Below are 6000 nucleotides of genomic sequence, written 5' to 3' on the forward strand. Positions count from 1 at the left end.
AACTCGAAACGCTGTGGGTATGATTTGGAGGCGCGGGGTTTGTGTGTCTGAGAGTGCATGGATATTTGTGTGTACACACATTTGGGTACTTTAATATTCACTAAAAAGGAGCTGACAGGGATTTTGTGTTTTTTTTGTTTTTTGTTTTTTTTCAGCATCAAAGCAACTTAAAGTCATTGCTATTCAGTGAAGGTTGCCATTCTGAGGCAACCTTAATAACAATGGCCATTGGCCATGTGATATGGGCATTTTAGGTGGTTTTACAAAGTTAAGGCCACTAAGGATAGTTACTTGTGAAGTAGATACATTTAAAAGGTTATCTCACCCAAAAATGAAAACTGTCATCATTTACTCACTTATGTCATTTCAAACCTTAGCTCATTGGCTCAAAAACTTTAAACTTGCATTAGTTAATTAATGTATTAATTAAAATAATGAGCAATACATGTGTTACAGTATGTCTTAATTGTTGATACAGTTAGTCCATACAAATACAATGTTACAAGGTCACATTAGTCAATACATGAAACATTTTCATGAGCAACACATTTGTTTCAGTATTTATTACCTATATTTGATAGGTAATAAACATAAAACTTCACAAAAAGAGGCCATTTGTTACATTAGTTATTGAATTGACTAACATGATAATGAGCAACACATTTATTAGAGTATTTGTTAGTCCTTGTCAAAGATATTAAATAAAAAAAATACATTTCAAAAAGCTTCCATTAGTCATGTTAATTAATACATTTAACAATGTTCACCATGAGCAAAACTTTTGTTACAGTGTTTAATAACTTTTCTTAGTTAATAAATATAAAACTTTAAGGTTCCATTAGTTACATTAATGCATCAACCAGCATTAAGAATGAGCAACACATTTGTTTCATTATTTATTATCTATTCTTGATGTAAATAAATGAAAAACACATTAGTTAATTCATTATCTAGCATTTACTAACATTGTTTTGTTACAGTGTTTATTAATGTTTTGAATTATATATATATATATATATATATATATATATATATATATATATATATATATATATATATTAGGGGTGTAACGGTTCACAAAATTCACGCTTCGGTTCGATACGATACACTGATGTCACGGTTCGGTTCGGTACATTTTAGATACAGCAAAATGTAAAAACATCTCAACTTTTCAGAATGCCGCAAGCGCACCGCGGGTCATGTGACAAGATCTAACCAATCAGCTTCATCCTCTCCCGTAACAACGTTGAAAGCTCAGCCAAGATGAAGGAACAGCTGATCATAGTTGTATATGGATTGCAATTTTGAAATAAATTTAGTTGCAGAGCTACTGCAAGCGATTTTTAGAGCTGCAAATCCATTTATCCTTTCCTGAAATTTCTGCGTCTCATGGAGAGAGCACGTCATTGTTGCTTAGCAAAGACAGATGCCTCATGAGCGCTTCTGCCCGAGCGCTTTGGAAAGGAGGAGAAAGCGGCGCGACTAGTGTTTTCCACTTGTTTTTAGGCACGATAGGTGAACGGCCCCTAATCCAAAGTGCACCCAAACACCAGACCTGTTGGTTATTGGAGGATCTTCTATTTCTGGTCTGTTAAACACATTGGCCATTTTGCAGCGAGCCTTCAACGCTTACTGAGTGAGCGAGCACCTGACTGAGTAGCCTAACATAAACATATAACTATAAGTTGGTGTTTTTTTCATCTTCGGGGGTGTCAGGAGCGTTGCCTGTTATGTTGTTTGGGTTATTGGGCTACCTTGTTGAACGCATATCATTATATTTCTCTTTTTATATATATATATATATATATATATATATATATATATATATATATATATATATATATATATATATATATATAATTAATTAGTCCAACGAACCGTTCGGTATACATAATGCGTACCGCATACCGAACCGAAAGCCTCGTACTGAACGGTTCAATACGAATAAGCGCATCGTTACACCCCTTATATATATATATATATATATATATATATATATATATATATATATATATATATATATATATATATATATATATATATATATATATATATATATACATATATATATATATATATATATATATATATATATATATATATATATATATATATATATATATATAAAATACTAGTTAATATAAAACCTTTTCAATACAGACCCATAAGTTACATTACGTAATGCATTAACTAAAATTAACCAACAATGAGCGGTAAATGTGTCACAGTATTTATCTTTATCTTTTTTTCAATAAGGTCCTAAAAATTATATTAGTTAATGTGTTATCTAGCATTGACTAACAATAAGCAACACACTTGTTAGAGTATTTATTAATCTTTGTTGAATTTAGTTAATAAAAATACATACAATAAGGTCCTTTCAGTTATGTTAGTTATTGCATTAACTAGCAATAAAAATTTTTTTTTTTTTGTTGTTGTTGTTGTTTTTTTTTTTTTTTTTTCACTAACCTTATAAAACAACCTGATCTGTGAGACACCTTTTTACGGGTGACATTTCATCACCCTCCAGGCTGGAGAACGGGTAGCTGGTCAAAAGCACAGGTCAATCCATTGTGTTTCTTCCAGCCAAATAAATGCCCCTGTCATGCACTCTCCTCAGTGACAGGAAATAATTGTACGGAGATGGAGGAGACAGCAGTGGACCTAGATCTCTCACTGCACAATACCCAGTGGCATATGATCACAACTGAACCCTTAATAAAACTGAATTCAGAAAATGAGTTTGTAAATTTCAGTGTAAAGACAATATCCACTTTACATGAATGTAAATATTCCACTGTGTATAGAGAATTATAATATAAGGACACACTGTATGTTCTACCTGTGTTTTGAGATTATAAAACTGAATGCATCATTTGAGATTGCATTTGAAGTTTATGAATTAATAATGGTCATACTTGATGAGTCACTTCTATATCAAAAACTTTGTTGTTTTTTTGTGTGTTTTAGTTATTTTCTTTGTTTTTTTTTTTTTTTTTACCTTGCATAACTTTTAATTTCTGAAATATATGCACGGAAGAAACATATGATGTATTAAATTTGCATAAGAATATTAAAGCTTATTTCAGTGTTTTACTGTATAAACTGTGTTCCCATTCGATACTTCAATCGAAGCCCCGAACTGAAGGCTTATTCAATTACGCTGTGAGACTGTGCGGCCATTGGTCCATAAAAACTAACCAATGGCTAGGCAGCAACTGCCGGTTTCCTGCTGCAGAACATCACTTCCCCTGCCACCATCAGGTGAGAAAAAAGTGTCAAATTTCTGAGCAAATTTCCACATCCACCGCTCGCTGAGACTTCATGTTCTAATTGTGAGAATATGAATCTCCCTTCTCTTCTGTAAGCTCGTGAATCGCTTTCTTTTCTGAAAGCAGACCTGCTCCTCAAGCCCTCCCATTCTCTTCCTCCTCCACAAGGCTGCAAAGAAGAAACAGTGGGGCAGAAGTGTGTAGGGCCAGGATGAGAGTGAGTCAGGGTTTAACAGCCATTACTTCCTCTTCCCCATAAAGGATGGTGGCCTTCACCCTATCCTCGATCTAAGATGTCTGAATGGTGCTTTCATGAGAAAGCGCTTCAGAATGATCAGGCTAAAACAGATCCTCTCACAAATACGCCCAGGGGACTGGTTCTTTTCTCTGGATCTGAAAGATTCTTACTTTCATATCCAGATAGCCCCCTGTCAGAAGCCGTTCTTGAAATTCGCCTTTGAGGGTGTGGCTTACCAATACAGGGTCCTCCCAGTACTAGGGCTGGGTCTGCTCCACATGCACCCCCTTCAGTACTGGTTGAATCCACAAGTTCCTCCATCATGCATGGCAACACGGGTGCCTACACATCAAGGTGAGCCAGTCCGGCGACTCTGCCCTGACCCCTTGGAGGAGCGTGCACTAGATGGAATGGGGCGACTCACACTGTATGGTTTGCAGAAGGAAGGTAATCTCGACAGATGTATCCGACACGGGTTGCTCTGTGCGAGGGGAAACCTGCATTTGGCCAATAGTTGAAGGCAGAGAGTAGGCTTCACATCAACTGCCTAGAAATGCGTGTAGCTCACCAAACCTGCCAGTGCTTCCTGCCAGACCTGAGGGGACATCACCTGCTAGTCAGATTGGACAGCATGGCATGACGGTGGTGTTGTATGTGAACTGCCAAGGCGGGCTATAGTTGTAGTGCATTTTTTTTAGGCTAACGTCTTTTAGGCTCGGCACAATCTGTGCTCCCTGAGAGCAGTGCACATCCCAGACAAACTGAAACAGAGTGCGGATATTCTTTCAAGAAGCGGAATCCACTCTCATTGCCCCACATATTTCTCCAAGCATGAGAATGTGTTAGCCCTCGACTGGCCCAACCTCCTCCTTTATGCTTTTCCCCCGATTGTGCTGATTCCCCAGGTAATCAGGCGGATCATGGACCAGGAACAAAAAGTTATATTGGTAACTCCACTTTGGGAGAACCAGCATTGGTTAGCTAAACTGTCAGAAATGCTGACAGCGGCCCCATGGCCCATCCCCTTCAGACGGAACCTCCTTTTTCAGGTGGGCAGAACGACATTGCATCTACATCTAGAGGTATGGGCCCTTCATCTTTGGCCACTCGACAGGAGCCTGCAAGCCTTCCGGTGTGCTTGCTAAATAATATTTATCAGGCTAGAGCCCAGTGTACAAGACGCATCCACACCTCCAAATGATATGTGTTTTCAGTTTGGTGCTTGAACTGCCAAGTCCCCTCAGTCTATGACATATCAGTGATACTGTCATTCCTGCATGAGCTGTTGGATAAGGGTTAATTTGTCACACGCCCCTATAGCAGGCCAGTCAGTAGGGAGAAACAACCTTGTCGTGCACTTTATGAGAGGGGCCAGAAGGCTTAGTCTGCCACACCCCCTCACTGTTCCTTCATGGGACCTTCCTACTGTATTAAGAGCCTTAAAGGGTTCCCCTTTTGAGCCGCTAAAATCTGTCAGCCTAGAGGCCCTGTCAGTGAAGACTGCTCTGCTTCTAACACTAGCATCAGTAAAGTGCATGGGTGACATTCAGGCACTCTCCATAAGCCCTAGTTGCCTGAAATTTGGGCCTAACGAAACCAAGGCATGGCTACATACCCAAAGTGCTCTCCGCACCCTTTAGAGCTCAAGTGGTTACTCTTTCTGCTTTACCAAACATAGAGCAGGATTGAGAGTTGAATCTGTGATGCCTCGTTAGGGCACTGAGAGCCTACACGGAACGCTCCACGCCATTTAGGTAATCAGAGCAGCTCTTTCTCTGCTTTGGTGGTCATGCAAAAGGGTTTCCAGTCTAAAAGCAAAGGCTTTCTAAGTGGATTGTGGACGCTATTCAACCAGCCTACTCTTCCTTGGGTCTGCAATTTAACATTGGAGTAAAAGCCCATTCAACTAGAGGAGTCTGACCATTACAGAAATTTTTGCGGTGGCCAGCTGTCCAAATTCGCTAGATTTTACAATCTAGATTTCCCTGCACTGAATGCAAGGGTGCTTTCTTTATGAGGTCACATTTCAGATACTTATAGTTTCAGTGTACTTTGGCCAATCTTTGCCCAAGGCAATGGAAACATTGCTTGTGCACTCTTGACCCCCTTGGCTGTGTGAGCCTGGGTGATCAAACTAGGTTAGACATAACTTCGCTTTATTCTGCAAGCTGGTTGCTATTGTCATATCTTGGCTCTATTGTCAAATATTATTGCTTGGATGTTCCCCTTCTTAGCACGGCGTGATTGAACTGTGTTCCCATAGTGTCTTTAATCAGACAAAGTATGAGTGAAGTATCAAAAGGGAACGTACTCGGTTACTAACATAAACTCGGTTCCCTGAGATACGGAAACAAGTACTGCATTCTGTGCCATGTTAAAAAGGCTGAACGACTCAGTCGTCACTTCAGTCAAAGTAACCTGCATCCTATGGCGAAGTGGGCACTTATATAGCCAGAGGCCCCGCCCATTCTAGCAGGCTTTGACAAAAGG

The sequence above is a fragment of the Carassius gibelio genome, chromosome B22, assembly GCF_023724105.1.
Source record: "Carassius gibelio isolate Cgi1373 ecotype wild population from Czech Republic chromosome B22, carGib1.2-hapl.c, whole genome shotgun sequence".
Taxonomy (NCBI): domain Eukaryota; kingdom Metazoa; phylum Chordata; class Actinopteri; order Cypriniformes; family Cyprinidae; genus Carassius; species Carassius gibelio.